This window comes from Suricata suricatta, chromosome 14 (assembly GCF_006229205.1).
Source record: "Suricata suricatta isolate VVHF042 chromosome 14, meerkat_22Aug2017_6uvM2_HiC, whole genome shotgun sequence".
Lineage (NCBI taxonomy): Eukaryota > Metazoa > Chordata > Mammalia > Carnivora > Herpestidae > Suricata > Suricata suricatta.
This window is the reverse complement of record NC_043713.1, coordinates 72863976-72873713: the sequence shown is the minus strand read 5'-3', so window position 1 is coordinate 72873713 and position 9738 is coordinate 72863976. Positions and strand designations below refer to the sequence as shown.

The following is a 9738-nucleotide window of genomic DNA, read 5'->3' as shown; positions in this document are numbered from 1 at the left end:
GAAAAAGAGAGATAAGGGATAGCTTTCTTAACATAAGAAAAGTCATTTTAGGGGGTGCCTGGCTGGCTCAGTTGTCCAACTTCAGCTCAGATGGTGATCTCACGGTTCCCAAATTTGAGCCCCATGTAGGGCTCTTTGCTGACCGCTCAGAGCCTAGAGCCTGTTTCAGATTCGTTGTCTCCCCTTCTCTCTCTGCCTCTCCTCTGCTCATGCTCTGTCTCTCCCTCTCTTCCCAAAATAAATAAACATTAAAAAAAGAAAAGAAAAGCCATTTTAGGCCCCCCGTGGTCTTGAGATCTATTTGCCCAAAGAGCATTTCTTGCAGAATCGTCCTGGGAGACATTGAAATTGCAGAAGAACAGAGCCCAGCAGATAATGATTTTAAGGGACTGGGTGGGAGGGTCGAGGAGGCCTGGTAAAAATGTAAGAACAAATAGCCACTATCAGGCCAGGAGCCAGCTGAATCCTGTCAAGACAACAACTCAGTGGTCACACCGCCGGTGCTGGTTCAAATGTAAAGATTAATCTGAGGCACATTCTTGAGTCACCTCTGCAGGATCTAAACCCCTCTGAGTACTCCAGTGCCAGACCAAACAAAGCCAGAGGACCAGTAATGCTGACTTCTACCTGGACTCTGTCACCTTAAGATGTCTTTTGCCCAAATTCCATGATGAAGCCCCTTCCTGAATATGCAAGCGCTCCTCGCTTAAAACTTGCCCAGTTTTGTTGTTCGAGGAGACACTGCTTTGGGGAAAGATCCCTGGTGTTTTCCTTTACGTGTTGCAAGTAAAACCCTTCCTCTTCCTGCTCTTTGGCTAGGCTGCGTCTTTTGGCTCGGCACTCACCGAAAGGCAGCCCAGTTTCGGGTAACAGGGTGTGCAGATGCAGAGGAGAAGCCCTGCATGAGTGCGCTGCACACTGTCAGAAAGTGGATGCTAAGGGATGAGTGGGTGGAGGACAGAGGATGTTTAGGGTAGGAAACTATTCTATACGATCCTATAATGGTGGATACGTGTCATCATAAATGTGTCCAAACCTGTAGAATGGACACCACCAAGAGCAAACCCAAATATAAACTATAGACTCTGGGGGATAATGGTGTGTCGATGGAGGCCCATCGATTGTAACAAACATCTGATTCTGGTGCAGAAGCTTGGTACCAGCTGAGTCTGTGTGGTGGGGGGGCGGGGCATGGCGTACGTGGGAACTCTCCGCACCTTCCTCTCATTTAGTTTCATTTTACTGTGAAACTCAAACTGCTCTAAAATATAAAGTTTGCTTATAAAATAAATATAAAAACATTTTTTAAAAGTGCATACCTCTGGAGAGAGGGGAGAGAGAACTTGTGCTTTCTATCATATAAAAAAAAAAAAAGATCTAAGGGGGAAAAATAAGAAATAAAGGAGGTGGGGGTTTATTGGTTGAAAAACCTCTGCCTTCCAGCACCATCTCCCATCCCTGCCATTCTTAATAAGAAGATAGATTTAGGTCCTAATTTTAAATATTCAGAAGACTTTCAGAAATGTGCCTTGCTTTGTCTTCTCTGCCCGGCCCCCCTGCCTGAATCTGTTTGGCATCCAATCCATGAAGGCCAGCCACCCTGTGGGGCTGTGCTCCGCGCACAAGGGGCCTTAAGCACAGAGAAGGTCTAGGCAAAATTTATGCATGACTCAGTTACCGTCTTGCATGATTTCCCACTTGTGTCTTTTTGTAAACCTTGATTTAAATTTTTTTCCCTGAGCACATTCCCTTAGCACATTCTCTCCCCTTCCAGATATTGTTGCAATGGATATCATGCTCTTTAAGACTTTCTGGGTTGCAAGTAAGAGAAGCTAAATTAGCAAAAGGTGGGATTTATTACAGGCATTCAGTAAATGTTTGTTGTTGCTGCTGCTCCTGCTATTATTAAAGGCGGGGCTTGGCTGGGTTTCAGGAACAGCTGGATACCAGAACTGAGACACCATCGGAAATTTCATCTCCCTCTGTTGCTCATCTCTGGTCCGTTTCAGACTGGTCTCTTCCACCTGTAAGTGAAAGCCAAGTCAAACCAGCTTTAGCAAAAAAAAAAAGAAAAAAAGTGTGGGGTTGGGGGGCAGGATGGGAGTTACTGGATCATAGAACTGTGACTTCAGGAACTCCTTGTATATGTGCTAGGACTATGGAAATGACATGCTGGGGTGCCTAAGTGGCTCAGTCGGTTGGGCGTCCGGCTTCGGCTCAGGTCATGATCTCGCGGTGCATGGGTTCGAGTTCTGTGTCGGGCTCTGTGCTGACAGCTAGCTCAGAGCCTGGCGCCTGTCTTCAGATTCTGTGTCTCCTCTCTCTCTCTCTGACCCTCCCCTGCTCATGCTGTCTTCCTCTCTCTCTCAAAAATAAATAAAAACTTAAAAAAATTAAAAAGAAAAAAAAAAGAAAATGACATGTTTATCCTGGAAGAGATTTGTGAAATCAGTCCTACTCTACCCACATGAATTCACAGTGAGAAAAGGGTGGTTGGTGCCATGGAAAATCAGGGTACTGTCACCAACAAAGGGAGAAGAGATGCTAGGTAGGCATTCTCTCCCTCTCTCTCTCTCTGTCACACACACACACATGCACACACAACCATCTTCTTCAGACACCCTGACCTTTATGATAGGAGATATAGCTACCAAGAGATCCTAAATCCACCTGGCCGGACTCTCTCAATCCCAAGCCCAAAAATCTTAGTGAAAGTTTTGTAGCAATTATCTGCTGCTGCATAACAAATGATCCCAAGACTGAGTGGCTTAAAACAACAACCACATTTATAATCTCACATAGTTTCTGTGGGTCAGGAATCCAGGGGCAGCTTAGCTGAGCGGTCATGGCTCAGACTCTCTCATATTCCAGAAGTCATCTGAAGGCCAGAAGGGGCTACAGAATCCATTTCCAAAATAGTTCATGCATGTGGCTGGGAAGTTAGTTCTGGTTACAGTTCTTCACCACATGGGCATCTCTATAGGCTGCCTGAATGTCCTCAATCAAACATGGCAGCCGGCTTCCCCTGAGGTCAGTGGTCCAAGACAGAGAACCTCAGGCAGAAACTATCCTTTTTATGACCTGCCTCAGAAGTCACAAACCATCATTCAATTCATTGCAAGACACTAAGTGCAGCCCATATTCAAGGGGAGGGAAGTTGGGCTTCACTGCTTGGAAGGAAGAGTATCAGAGAACTTGTGGGTGTACAGCAACACCACTACAGAACAGATTAGCCTTTCTTGGGTCAAGTTTTCACCCTTAAACAGGTCAGCTGTGTCCAGAGGCAGGGTCAAGTGGTAACATAGCTGTTCTCTCTACTTGTGTGGATATGAATGGAAAAGAAATTTCTAGAAGGAGGAGCTGTACAACCAGAGAGAGCTCTTTTCCTCCACCTCCAGAAAGAACAGTCCCAGAGAAGCATTTTGATTGGCCCAGCTTGCATCATATGCCCCTCTCTATAACCACCAATCTCCATGGTCACGGTGCAGGGTCTGGTGCCAGAATTAGGGAATGGAAGAGGGGTTCAAAATGGTCATGCATGATAGTGTCGACACTGTGTGACTTTAGAAGAGCCAGTTAATCTTTTTTATGTCTTAGTTTCAACATCTCTTAAATACAAATGAGAAGGTCTTCTGTATAGAGTTGCTATGACATTTTTTTTTAAGTAGGCTCCATGCCCATTGGGGGGCTTGAACTCAGGACCCTGAGATCAAGAGTTGCATTGCTCTATTGAATGAGCCAACCAGGCACCCCAGAGTTGATACAGCTATTAAATTAGGTGATATTTGGGGGCACCTGGGTGGCTCAGTTGGTTAAGCATCTGACTTTGGCACAGGTCAGGATCTCACAGTTCCCACGTCGGGCTCTTTGCTGACAGCTTGGAGCCTGGAGCCTGCTTTTGATTCTGTGTTCCCACCTCTCTCGCTCTCTCCCCCCACTCATGCTCTGTCTCTCTCTGTCACAAAAACAAACATTAAATTTAGTGATACCAGTAAAGTACAATGTTTAGCCATATAAAAGTCTAGTAAGATCATCCATACTGCTACAAGTACCTAAAACTTACACTGGCATTTAAAAAAAAGTAATATATAACTGGAAATTCTCAGGACCCCACTCTTCATTTCTAATTCTCTTGATTCTTACTTCCTCACTGATTGACTTCCTCCACCAACAGGCTGCCGCAATTCCAGGCCTCATGTCTGAAACCTACACAATAAACACACACACACACACACACACACACACACACACACACACACACAATGTCCTCCTTCCAACATCACAAGCAAGAGTCCTGACGTTCACTCTGATTGGACCGACTTAGATCACATGCCCACCTCTGAACCAATCAGTGTCCAGGTAAATGGACTGTGCTGATGAGCTTAAGCGGATCAAACCCCACCCTGGTGGTTAGGGGGTAGAGTCAGTCTTCCAGGAACACAAGAGACAGGTGGGGAGAAGTGGATAAAAATCAGGCACCGTTAGGAAAGAGGGTAGGCTGGCTGGCCAAATCAGCCCTATTGTGTTACAATGACAGGGCTGGCCAGTTTCCACGGAGACCATGTAGCTCACAAAGCCTAGAATATTTACTCTTGGGCCCTCTACAGAAAGTTCGCAGACCCCCTCCATGAAAGCAAGCATGCAATTTCCACGGCAAGAGTGCTAAATCTATGTATTTTTCACTCTCCTCTCCCTTCTCTTTTGAGAAACATCACGACAAACCAGCAGAGCGGGCATGTGGAGGCAGAAGACTCTTCCTGGGGTCCATCAACTCCCACCCAGTTGGCCATGACCAAACACGAAGCCACAGAATTCACATCAGGCAGAGGACCCGGCTGAGAAGGGCTTTCATGGCTACTCGAGTGTACAGGCTCTGACTCCATTACCCAGTGCAGAGCTCACACTCAAAGATCAATGACGCAGCCTAGATGATGCTGGCAGCCCATGGGCTCCAGATCCCAATTTTTTCCTCTGTGATAAATGAGGAGCAATCTCCAGGAGCTCTAGCCTGAAAGACAGCCCTAGTTAAATTACTTTATCGCCCAGCTGAGAGACGGCCGGCTTGGAGAAGAAGTACTCAGGCTGCATGTTAACTAGAGTCAGCATCAGCTCAAAGGGCCTTTCTAGGAGCAGCAGACGCCTCCCTCCTCCCTCCCAACAAAGCACAGAACTCCACCCTGCAACAGGCCTATGGAAGCCACTCTCCCTGCCACTGCCTTGTGAAGAAAGACTGGGCATCTGCGAAGGACATGCTCACCCTCCCTTGCACATGTCTAGCAAGATCACTGCTTTCAAGTTCATTGAGTGGCAGAGAACTTGTACATCATGGTGCCCCTTGCAGACACTGGAATGCTGGTATATCGAGCTTCAAAGAAAGCTCTAGAGCAGTGGCTCAGTGCACAGGCATCGGCGAGATTCAGAATGGGTTTCAAATCCCGGCTCCTCAATTCACTATATATCATAGTCAAGTATCTCAGTTTGGAATCACTCAGAAACTTTCTCTGGGACAAGGGTCTGAGTGCAAGTAGTTGATTGAAGCAGTGACCTCATGAGGCACCACCAGGGGACTGGAGAAGACAGGAGGCCATGCAGGGTATGTATTAAGGAAGCTACCAAGGAGGACAACTGGGATTGAATTCTGCTGGGAACTCTTGGGAGCTAGTGATGGACACGATCTCATCCAAGGAGCAAGGGAGCTGGGGTGTTTATGCACCCACTTCTATAAATCACCATTTGAGGGCTGCCCCTGGAGGCATTAACTCCCTGCTACTTCTGGCCTGCTCTGCATGGGGTCTCTGGTGGTCAGAGGGATCCCCTCAGGCAAAAGGCTGCAGATGTCAGGGGTTGGAAGTCTAGCCCATGAACTCTGAAATGGAAAGACTCAAGGGAGTAAGTGCAGAGGAGCACCAATAACATACAACAAGCAGTCTAAATCCACTGAGAGTCCATTTCCTTACCTATAAAATGTAATAATACCTCCTAATATGATGGGGTGGCTTTGAGGGGTAAAGGCAACACCATAAATTACAAGATTCCTCACAGTGCCTGGTGCAAGTAAACCTTCAATTCATGACAGCTCTGTTTAAAAGACTCAGGCTGCATGGGGCACCTGGGTGGCTCAGTTGGTTACACATCTGACTCCAGCTCAGGTCATGATCTCGGGGCCCGTGGGTTCAAGCCCTGTATCAGGCTCTGTACTGACAGCTCAGAGCCTGGAGTCTGCTTCAGATTCTGTGTCTTCCTTTCTCTCTTTGCCCCTCCCCTGCCTGCTCTCTCTCTCCAAGATAAATAAACATTAAAAAAAAATAATAACAAAATAAAAGACTCAAGCTGCAAGCTCAAATACACAATGATTGCCATGCTCATTTTTATAATCAACTCTGAACCTCCTCCCCCACCCCATCCTATAGGGTTGGTGAGAAATTCAATTCCGTATTTTGGGGTGGTCCTTCCGCATTCCTTTCTAATTTATTTTTTAAAGTTTATTTACTTGAGAGAGAGAACAAGTGTGAGAGAGAGTGGAGGAAGAGCAGAGAGAGAGGGAGAGAAAAGTTCTCAAGCAGGCTCCACACTGCCAATGTGGAGGCCGACACAGGATCCATCTCAGGAACCATGAGCTCATGACCTGAGCAGAGATCAAGAGCCAGGCACTTAACTGACTGAGCCACCCAGGCGCCTCAGTCCTTCCACATTTCTGAGGTGGCTCGGAATCTGAGAGGCTTCGTGTGGAGCTCAGGAAACAAAAGGTAGGCCTCTGGTCTTCAGTTCCCTATGTGTTGCTAATGGGCTATCATCCAGCTCTAGAGAATTGTTTGTTTGTCCACAGAAGTCTTTGTACAGACTGAGAGCCCCAATAGCCAGGGTCCGGCTTCCTTAAGTGCACCCCATTCATTCCACACCACCCCATCCCAACCACCAGGGGCGTGGCAGCCACCCCCCCTCGGGATCCTGTGGAGAATCACGGCACCTGCAGAACTCCAACCAGCCCCCTCCTGGTGTTGAGGAGCCTCCCTCCACTCCCACCACTCCTGCCATTTCCCTGCTCCTCAAGGACACTTGTCTCCCTATCCTTCCCTTTGTGACATCAGCGTCATCTGGGCTGCACATCATTGTTGAGCTCTGAATGGAGACACTCTGTGAGAGGCAATGGACTCTGAGCCCTTCAGTCTCCTACAGCGTCCCTGAAAGCTCTCATTAACCCAGTCCTCTGCCGGATGTGAATTCACAGGCTTTACAGAGTAGGTTTCGACTCCCCCGGGACAGCTCTGCCTACAGATGACTACTTGTCCACTTTGTCGTGATGCGTAACAAGACGCAAGAGGAAAGAGAGGAGGAAACAAACATTTGTTGAGTACCAACAGGAGCAGACATTGAACGGCTGCCTACGTCATGTCCATCTTTTCTCCTTTCTTAGCAGTATCCACTACAAAGGAGAATTTACAAATAATGCCCCTCCATTCTGATGTAGTAAAACAAAACACAAAGTAATATCTCAATTGATTATCCTGCCTTATAAAACTTTGTGCAAAATCAACTATCATATCATACCAAATTCTAATAGAAGCCAGTAGCAAGAGCCAATGACCTAGAGGGAAAAGAAAAAGCCAAAACTATAAATTCTGTTCATTTGGGGTTTGGTTGTTTTGTTTTGTTTTTCCAGTGAATTGGAAACAAATTCACTTCTGTAGAGGAGAGTGCCTGGTATACAGTAAGCACATACTTACTGTGCTGCATGGTCCAGCACAGCAGATATGCCATTCTGAAGACATGTTCACACTGCGAGAAACAGAATTATGTTATTTCTCTGAGAGTGGCCAAGTGTCTGCTTCTCACAACAAACAAAATAATTTCTTTCCCCAAGAGAACGGGAGAGTGATCCAGGAAAATATCACCTTGCCGCCTCACCATCAAAGGCACCAAATGCATGAAAATTTAATACAGATAATTTGCATTTATTTGGTGCTTTTAGCATTTCAAAATGGCCTCACCTCAGTTGCTATATTACTCAAGACTTTGCAAGTGTCAGAAACCCAACTCAAAGTAATTAAGCTTAAAGGGGAATTTGCTGACTGGTAGAACCTGGAAGTTCAAGTGTGGCTTCGTCCAGGCACTCACAAGGCAGCATCAGCACTTGGTTCTTTTCTACTTTGTGTCTCTGGTGGCTTTACTCTCAGGGTGGTGTTTCCCCAGCATAACAAAATGACAAATGACTGCTCCTTGCTTACCTCCCACCAGCTAGAGATCCCAGCAAAAAAAGAATATCTCTGTAGCAGTACCTCTCTCCTTAGTCCTGGAATGCATTCCTTTTTTTTTTTTAACGTTTATTTATTTTTGAGAGACAGAGTATGAGTGTAAGAGGGGAAGAGGGAGAGGGAGACACAGAATCTGAAGCAGGTTCCAGGCTCTGAGCTGTCAGCACAGAGCCTGATGTGGGGGCTCAAACCCACAAACTGTGAGATCATGACCAGAACAGAAGTCAGTTGTTTAACCAACTGAGCCACCCAGGTGTCCCGACATTCTTTTTTCTTTTTCTTTTTAATTTATTTACTTATTTTGAGAGAGAGAGAGTGCAAGTCGGGAAGGGTAGAGAGAAAGAGAGAGGGAGAGAGAATCCCAAGCGGGCTCCACACTGTCAGCACAGAGACCCGTGTGGGTCTGGAACTCACAGAATGGAAAGATCATGACCTGAGCCACTCAGGTGCCCCAGTCCTGGAATGCATTTTGATTGGACCAGTTCTGCAGTCATGTGCCTTTCCTGAACCAGCCATTGTGCTAGAGGATGCAATACATGTTCTGATTGGCCAGGCCTCAGGATGCCTACCAAGGGAGCCTGGATAAGACTGACTAATCCAAATCCCACTGCCCAGAGGAAGAGATGGCTCCTCACTACAAATCAGTGATGTTACCAGAAGAGGGGAAAGGTATGCATACATAAGTGATACCCTGCAGGACCCAGAGCTACCATGTACTTCTCAAGGGGGTCTTTGATCCCCAGAATGATCATTTAGGTTTTTTGCTCTTTTTTAATCTCAAAGTCACACACACTCACTGTAATAATTACTTTTGTTTTATAAATGGAGAACCTGAGGTTCAGAAGGAACACCTAAATTCTTGGTCAGAGTGCCTCCAGAGTGGGGCTCCTTAAGCCACTGAACAGATCTGTCCATTGTCTTTTCTTCTAAGGTCCATTTACTAGCCCAGGAGTCATTTTCAGGATTGTCCAAACTCTTCTACTATATGTATATAAACCAAAGGAACCAAACAGCAGTCCTCACCCCTCACTCTCAGCACCCAGGAAGAGCAAAGTCTCGGAGCCTCTGTGTAGGCATCTGGAATGGGGACTGATCACCGAGCCAGTCAGTCTGTGTTGGATTAATACAGCAGTCGCCTGGGCACTTGTTAAAATGGTGGACCCCTAAGCTCTACCCCACACGCCTGTGAAATCAGACTCTGGTATCCAGCCTCCAAGATGGTCCCCAATGATTCCTGCCTCCCAGTGACTCTCTGATATTTGCAGCCTTTTGTATAGTCCCCTCAGCCTTGAAGAGAACTGACCTGTTGTCTTAGTTAGCTCAGGCGGCAATAACAAAAAAACACCATATACGGCGTTGATGTAAACAATAAACTATTTCACAAGCTCTAGAAGCTGGGAAGTCCAAGATCAAGGTGGTGGGGCTCACTTCCTAGTTCATAGATCACCATCCTTTTGCTGTGTCCTACCTGGCAGAAAGGGGCAAG

The 9738-nt window shown here is 46.5% G+C and overlaps 1 long non-coding RNA gene across 1 annotated transcript; it reads right to left on the bottom strand.

The window, feature by feature from the left end:
- Positions 1-1837: 1837 nt before the first annotated feature.
- Positions 1838-7042, bottom strand: LOC115278425. The gene is made up of 2 exons (XR_003902884.1): positions 6968-7042; positions 1838-2024 (listed from the first exon to the last, which is right to left on the bottom strand). It is a non-coding gene; the product is annotated as an uncharacterized LOC115278425 (long non-coding RNA).
- Positions 7043-9738: the final 2696 nt, after the last annotated feature.